This window comes from Passer montanus, unplaced genomic scaffold (assembly GCF_014805655.1).
Source record: "Passer montanus isolate IOZ18808 unplaced genomic scaffold, ASM1480565v1 scaffold109, whole genome shotgun sequence".
Classification (NCBI taxonomy): Eukaryota; Metazoa; Chordata; class Aves; order Passeriformes; family Passeridae; genus Passer; species Passer montanus.
Window position 1 is genome coordinate 1,623,755 of NW_024357502.1, and position 8,238 is coordinate 1,631,992.

Consider the following 8,238-nt stretch of genomic DNA (forward strand, 5'->3'; position numbering starts at 1 on the left):
TTGAAGGATTCTGAATACTCCCAGGGTGGAAATTGGAGCTGGGACATTGTGAATCCTTGGACTTGAAGGATTCTGAATACTCCCAGGGTGGAAATTGGAGCTGGAGGTTGTGAACCCCCAAATTTTGGGGGTCCCAAACATCTCCAGGGTGGAAATTGTAACTGGGACATTGTGAATCCCTGGATTTGAAAAATCCCAAACACTCCCAGGGTGGAATATGGAGCTGGAGGTTGTGAATGTCTGGACTTGAAAGATTCCGAATACTCCCAGGGTGGAAATATGAGCTGGAAGTAGTGAACCCCCAGATTTTGGGGCTCCCAAACACCCCCAGGACACTGGGTTGGACTTGTGCTCCCCCAGATGTGAGCGAGCTCCTTCCCCCTTCCCATCCCATGGATCCCATCCCATTCCAGGGACCCCAAATCCCCCCTGGCTGGGGGCTCTCCCCATCCTCCCTTCCCACACTGTGGGGCTGAGAGTCTCCCCCCAGACCAGATTTGGGGACACGGTGACACCGGGGGGGCTGGGACAGCCCTGGGATGGGGAGGGGTCACACCGCGGGCTCCCACCCCCTTCCACGGGATCCCCCTCTGGATCTGAGGAACCCAAACTGGGGGGAACTGGGAGGACTGGGAGGAACTGGGGGGAGCTGGAGGGAATTGGGGTGGTCTGGGAAAAGCCAGGGTGAGCTTGGGGAGCCAGGGAGGGCAGGAGGAGGCAGCAGGGCCAGGGTAAACTGGGGAGACTGGGAGGATTGAGGGGAGCTGTGGGTGGGTCGGGGGGTTTGGGAAACTGGGGGAAATTTGGGGGGAACTGAGGGGGAGCCGAGCAGGACTGGGGAGAGACGGGGAGAGAGTAACCACAGGGAACTGGGAGCACTGGGAGGGACTGGGGACAGCTGGGAAGGGCCGGGGGGAGCCGGGAAGAGCAGGAGGAGGCAGCAGGGCCAGGGCAAACTGGGATGACTGGTGGGGATTGGGGGAGGAACTGGGGGAGCCGGGGTTAACTGGGAGTACTGGAGTGGGATTGAGGGGAGCTGGGAGAAACCAGAGAGAGCAGGAGGGGACGGGGAAACTGGGAGGGACTGGGAGGGATTGGGGTCAGGGCGAGCTGGGGGGTGGGGAAAGCAGAAACCAGCACGACCAGGGTGAACTGGGGGGAACTGGGAGGGGGGAACTGGGCGGAGCTGGGGGGAGATGGGTAAACTGGGGGAGGATTGAGGGGATTTGGGGCAGCCGGAGGAGCTGGAGGAGCCCGGCGGGATCCGGGAGGAGCCGAGGGGAGCCGGGAGCCTCGCAGCCTCACCGGGGGCCTCGCTGCCAGCCCTGTGCCAAAGCAAACATTTCCCTGGCGCTGCCTGGAGCCGCGTTCCCAGGCCTGGGTGACCCTTGGCCGTGGGGACCGGCAGGGCGGGGACGCGACAATTCCATACCTGCCACCCCCCCTTGGGACCCCCCGCGCATTCCAGCCGGAGGGAATCCAGATGTGCTCGGGGCAGGGCGTCCCCAACATCTGTTGGGGGCTAGAAGTGGCAATGGGGACCTCGGGAATGTCCCGCTGCTCCTGGAGAGTCCCAGCAGCCGGGATTCCCAAGTTTTTCCCTCGGTTTGGAACCCCAGGGCGCTTCCCAGTCCCCCCAGCCAAAGAAAACCAGTCTGTGTTGACTCAGGTGTCAGCGCCGGGACGGTGACGCGGGTGTCACCGCGGTGTCCCCGCCGAGCCCAGATTTATTTGGTTTGTCGTTTTCCTTCAACTTTTCACGCCAGGAAAGGGAAGGGAGGAATGCGGGAGGGGCTGGAGGGAAATCGGCCCCGTCCCACAGCGCTGCCTCCTCTTCCTCCCGCTCCCTGCACGGCCGCTGCTCCGTGCTGGGAAACGGAAAGGAAGGGTTTTCTTTGGGAATAGGGAATTTTTGCCCTGGATTTGGGGTCCCTGGCACGGCCCGCGCCCGCCGCGGGACGAGTGATTTATTCCCACTCTTCCCATCACTGTTTTCCTCTCCCACCCCCGAATTCCCGGTTATCTCTCCGGCGCGCCGCCCATCCCACATTCCTGCCGGGCTTGGAATGAGCCGCAGCCCCCGCGGACCTCGCTCCGCCCGCCCTGGGAACGAGAGCGGGACACGCGGGGCGGGGACCCCTGGGCCAGGGGAGCGGGCTTGGTCCCAGCAAGGTGCTGCTCCCAGGAAAACCCTGGTCCCAGGAGGATGGTGGTCCCCAGAAAGGTTCTCATTCCCAGGAAGGTCCTCATTCCCGGGAAAATGCTGGTCCCATGAGCATGTTGGTCTCCAGGAAAGTTCTCACTCCCAGGAAAATGCTGGTCCCATAAAAACGCTGGTCCCAGGAGAACGGTGGTCCCCAGGAAGGTTCTCCTTCCCAGGAAGGTTCTCATTCCCAGGTGGATGCTGGTCCCAGAAGAATGTTGGTCCCTAGGAAGGTCCACCTTCACAGGAAACCGCTCGTCCCAGAAGACTGGTGATTCCCAGGAAAGTTCTCCTTCCCAGAAAGGTTCTCATTCCCGGGAAATGCTGGTCCCATGAAAACGCTGGTCTCAGGAGAAGGTGGTCCTCAGGAAGGTTCTCCTTCCCAGGAAGGTTCTCATTCCCAGGAAGATTGTCATTCCCAGGTGGATGCTGGTCCCAGAAGAATGTTGGTCCCTAGGAAGGTCAACCTTCCCAGGACAGGAGAAGGTGGTCCTCAGGAAGGTTCTCCTTCCCAGGAAGGTTCTCATTCCCAGGAAAATGCTGGTCCCATGAAAACGCTGGTCTCAGGAGAAGGTGGTCCTCAGGAAGGTTCTCCTTCCCAGGAAGTTTCTCATTCCCGGGTGGATTCTGGTCCCAAAAGAATGATGGTCCCTAGGAAGGTTCTCATTCCCAGGAAGATTCTCATTCCCGGGTGGATGCTGGTCCCAGAAGAATGTTGGTCCCTAGGAAGGTCAACCTTCCCAGGAAGGTCCTCATTCCCGGGAAAATTCTGGTGCCGGGAAAATGCTGGTCCCATGAGCATGGTGGTCTCCAGGAAAGTTCTCACTCCCAGGAAAACACTGGTCCTATGAAAACGCTGGTCCCAGGAGCATGTTGGTCCAGGAGGAAGGTTCTCCTTCCCATGAAGGTTCTCATTCCCAGGAAAATGCTGGTCCCATGAGGATGTTGGTCCCCAGGAAGGTTCTCCTTCCCAGGAAAATGCTGGTGCCAGGTGAATGGTGCTGGCCCCAGGAAGGTTCTCATTCCCAGGAAGGTTCTCATTCCCGGGAAAAAACTGGTCCCATGAAAATGCTGGTCTCAGGAGGATGTTGGTTCCCAGGAAGGTTCTCCTTCCCAGGAAGGTTCTTATTGCTGGGAAAATGCTGGTCCCATGAAAATGCTGGTCCCATGAGAATGGTGGTCCTCAGGAAAGTTCTCCTTCCCAGGAAAATGCTGGTCTCAGAAGAGTGGTGGTCCCTAGGAAGGTTCTCCTTCCCAGGAAGGTTCTCATTCCCAGGTGGATGCAGGTCCCAGGAGAATGGTGGTCCCCAGGAAGGTTCTCCTTCCCAGGGAGGTTCTCATTCCCAGGTGGATGCAGGTCCCAGGAGAATGGTGGTCCCCAGGAAGGTTCTCCTTCCCAGGGAGGTTCTCATTCCCAGGTGGATGCAGGTCCCAGGAGAATGGTGGTCCCCAGGAAGGTTCTCCTTCCCAGGGAGGTTCTCATTCCCAGGTGGATGCAGGTCCCAGGAGAATGGTGGTCCCCAGGAAGGTTCTCCTTCCCAGGAAGGTTCTTATTGCTGGGAAAATGCTGGTCCCATGAGCATGTTGGTCTCCAGGAAAGTTCTCACTCCCAGGAAAATACTGGTCCCATGAAAACACTGGTGCCAGGAGAATGGTGGTCAACCTTCCCATGAAGGTTCTTCCCAGGAAAATGCTGGTGCCAGGAGAAAGGTGGTCCCCAGGAAAGTTCTCCTTCCCAGGAAAGTTCTCATTCCCAAGTGGATGCTGGTCCCAGGAGAATGGTGGTTCCCAGGAAGGTTCTCCTTCCCAGGAAGGTTCTTATTGCCTGGGAAAATTCTGGTGCCGGGAAAATGCTGGTCCCAGGAGAATGGTGGTCCCTAGAAAGGTTCTCATTCCCAGGAAGGTTCTCATTCCCAGGAAAATGCTGCTGCCAGGAGAATGTTGGTCCCCAGGAAAGTTTTCCTTCCCAGGAAGGTTCTCATTCCCAGGAAGGTCCTCATTCCCGGGAAAATGCTGGTCTCAGTAGAATGGTGGTCCCCAGGAAAGTTCTCATTCCCAAAAAGGTTCTCATTCCCAGGTGGATGCAGGTCCCAGGAGAATGTTTGTCCCCAGGAAGGTTCTCATTCTCAGGAAAAGCTGGAACCAGGAGGCTGTTGGTCCTCAGGAAGGTTCTCATTCCCAAGTGGATGGTGAACCCAGGCAGATCCTTGTCCCCAGGAATGTTCTCATTCCCAGGAAAACCTTCATCCCCAGGAATTTACTCATTCCCAGGAGGATCCTGGTCCCCAGGAGGGTTCCCATCCCAGAAGGATGTTCATCCCCAGGAATTTACTCATTCCCAGGAGGATCCTGGTCCCCAGGACAATGCTGACCCACAGGAGAATGCTGATTCCCAGGAAGATTCCCACTCCCAGGCTATGGCACAACCATCCCTGCCTCCCCAGGACACACACAGAGGGTTTTCCACCCCTTTGCAACTTTTCCCTGACTCCCCCAATATTCCATTAATTTTTGCTTCCCTTTTCCTGCTGGTCCCACCCTGGGCCTGGATGGAGCCGTGCACAGCCTGGGGCTGGAGAGCTCCGGAAGCTCCCAAGCTTCTGTGGAGCTGGGACAACGTGGGCTGGCAGCCCTGGCATGGGATGAGGCTCCAGAGGCTCCTGGATGTCCTGGAAAAGGGTGCAGGTATCCCAGGAAAGGGACTGGGATGAGCCTTTCTCCTTCTGGATCCCACTGCTGCCCACCACGGGAATGCCAGGAGATCCAGGGTCGCATCCGGAGCTGGCAGCACCCAGAGCTGGAGGGAGGGCAGCCCCAGCCCCCGGCTGTGCCAGGGCACCGCGGGCACGGCGCTGCTGGGGGAAGGGGAGGGGAAGCGGAGGCTCCGGAAGCGAGGGCAGGGAGCGGCTGGAGCTGGGTCAGGCTGCCCCAGCCTTTCCTGCCCAGCGCTGGGCACGGCCCTGGCGCGGATCACACGGAGCCCTCCCAGTGCCAGGGCAGTGTGTGGTGGTCCTGGCACAGATCCCAGTTCTGAGAGCCCACCAGTCCTGGCACAGGTCCCAAATCCAGGAGCCCACCAAGGCTGGCACAGGTCCCAAATCCAGGAGCCCACCAAGGCTGGCACAGGTCCCAAATCCACGAGCCCACCAGGCCTGGTACTGGTCCCAGATCCAAAAGTCACCAGGCCTGGCACAGCTCCCAAATCCAGGAACCCACAAGGACTGGCACAACTCCCAAATCCAACAGCCCACTGAGACTGGCATCACCTGCACACCAAGAGCCCATTGGGTTTGGCACAACTCCCAAATCCAACAGCCCACCAGGACTGGCACAGCTCCCAAATCCAACAATCCACTGGGACTGGCACAGCTCCCAAATCCATGAGCCCACCAGTGTTGGCACAGCTCCCAGATCCAATATCCTGTGGGACTAGCACACCTCCCAAATCCCAGATCCCACCGGGACTGGCACATCCCCAAATCCCAGATCCCACCGGGCCTGGCACAGCCCCACCCCGGTAACCCCCAGTGGGGTCTGGCACCGTTCCCGGGTGGGCGGCGCGGCCGGGGGGGCTCCGGGGGCCGTGGGCATCTCCCTGCTGACTCAGCACCCGCTGGCACGGCCGGGGCGGGCCGAGGTCCCCAGGGCACGTTCCCACACTCCCGGGGCACAAGGTCGGGCGTTGACCCCGAGTGGTCACCACGGGCCAGCCCCGCCCAGTGCCACCAGTGCCACCACCCCCGGTGGCTTCAGTGCAGGTGGCAGAGGTTGGATCTGGATCAGCCTCGACATCCCCAGAGCCGTGGTGCCCAGCTGAGAATTCCTTTGGGAATTTTCTCTGGCAGAGCCCTCTCCTGCCCTTGGGGGCACCTCCCACCATCCCAGGTGGATCCAAGCCCCAATGTCCAGCCTGGCCTTGGGCACTGCCAGGGATCCAGGGGCAGCCACAGCAAATCTGGGAATTCCAGCCCAGCCCCTGCCCACCCTCCCAGCCAGCAATTCCTTGCCAAGATCCCAGCCCAATCTCCCCTTGGCCAGTGGCAGCCATTCCCTGTGTCCTGTCCCTCTGTCCCTTGTCCCCAGTCCCTCTGCAGCTCTCCTGGATTCCCTCCAGGGACTCTGAGCATTCCCTGGATTTTTCCCTTCTCCAGGGGAACATTCCCAGCTCTCCCAGAGCAGAGGGGCTCCAGCCCTTGGAGGATTCAGCATTCCCAGGACAGCCAGGATCCATTTTGGTGGGCCAGGAGGACAAACACCATCACTGCCAACATTCCCTTTCCTTCTTTCCCAGTTTATCCTGGAGCCACATGATCCAGGATATCCCGGGGGTGGGCTGGGATCAGTTTTCCCAGCTGTGTCCCCCCAACTCCCGACACAATCCCAACCCGGCAGGGTGAGGGCAGAGCCGCCCTCGATTCCACCCAAGACACACCAAAAACATTCCCGAGCTATCAGCGCAAATCCCAAACCATTCCCACAGGGAACAACACCGACCCTGCCCCAGCCCCACCAGCAGGACCCCAAACCCAGAGACCTCAGAGCGCTCCAAACCCACCCCGGCCCCAAAACCACGGAATTAGGGAAAAGCTGCCGCTGTCGCCACTTCCCAAAATCCGAGCAGGGACACCGAAGGGGGAAGTGCTGCGGTTTGGGGCTCCTCACCCTCCTCCCCCAGCCCATAAAGGGACGTCCCTGAGCGCGGGGACAGGCGGCTTCCGACGCCACCGCTCCGGAGGTGGCACTGCCAGAGCCACCGCCGCTTCCAGGTAATGCCGTGGTTCTCCAGGGATGGGAAAGGACGGGAATTCTGGGGACAGGGATGAGGGGTGAGGGTGGCTCGTGGAGGATCCCTTTGGGATGAGCCTCGTCCATCTCCTGCCTGGAGCCAGGGAAGTGCCTGGAACTCCAGGAATCAGATCCAGGCTTGGAAGGGGTCACATCCATCCCCTATCCCAAGGAATGGTGTCCCACCACCCCATGGTCCCTGTTTCTCTGGTTTTTGGGATGTGATGAAGCTGAAGGGTCCCGCACGGGGAATGTCCCCTCTCCATGCTCATTCCTGTGCCAAAAAGTGACTTTTGAACTGCAGGGACAGGGGGAAAATTGGGAAAAAATTCCTCCCTCTGAGGGTGGGAAGGTTCTGGAATGGAATTCCCAGATTTGCTGTGGCTGCCCCATTCCTGGAAATGTCCAAGGCCACGTTGGACTGGGTTTGGAGCCACCTGGGACAGCGGGAGATGTCTCTGCCCATGGGAACGAGATGAGATTTCCACCACTCCCATCCCAACCCATTCCCTAAATCCCATTTAGGGGCACCAGGGACACCTTCCCCTCCCCAAGTCCCCCCCAAGCCCCATCCAGCCCCACACCAAGAAGCGTTTTCCTAGAAATCTTGGCAACCCTTGGAATTCCGAGCAGCAGGGCCCCACCACGGGCCACTGTCCCCGCTGGGTGCCCATCCCGAGGGATCCCCCAGGGGCCCTCAGGAATCGAAACCGGGAGAAACCCAGCAGAAGAAACGAAACTTGGCACCAGCACGACAACCCTTGGAATTCCGAGCAGCAGGGCCACTGTCCCCGCTGGGTGCCCATCCCGAGGGATCCCCCAGGGGCCCTCAGGAATCGAAACCGGGAGAAACCCAGCAGAAGAAACGAAACTTGGCACCAGCACGAGTTGGGGGCTGGATCCCGGCTCTTCCTTCCTCTTCCGGCACGAATCCCGTGACAATTTGTGGCCTCACATCGTCCCCCCCTCCAAGCATCGACACCCAGGGGCCACCCCAGCCATTCTCTGTGCTCATAGTCTGGAAAAAATCTCAAGTAAAGCTCTGCGGAGCGGGAAATCCAGCCCGAAATCCAAGGAGCGGCGAGGAAATTGGATACAGATGTGGGAAGAGGAGGTATCGGAGAAGGAGGGGATGGTGGAGAGGGAAAGGCTGGAGCGGGGGGCTGGGAGAGGCCTCGTTCCTCAGGGACAGACCCAGGAGTGCTCAGAGGAGAATCGGAGCTCACGGCAATCTGATCGCTGATTTCCGG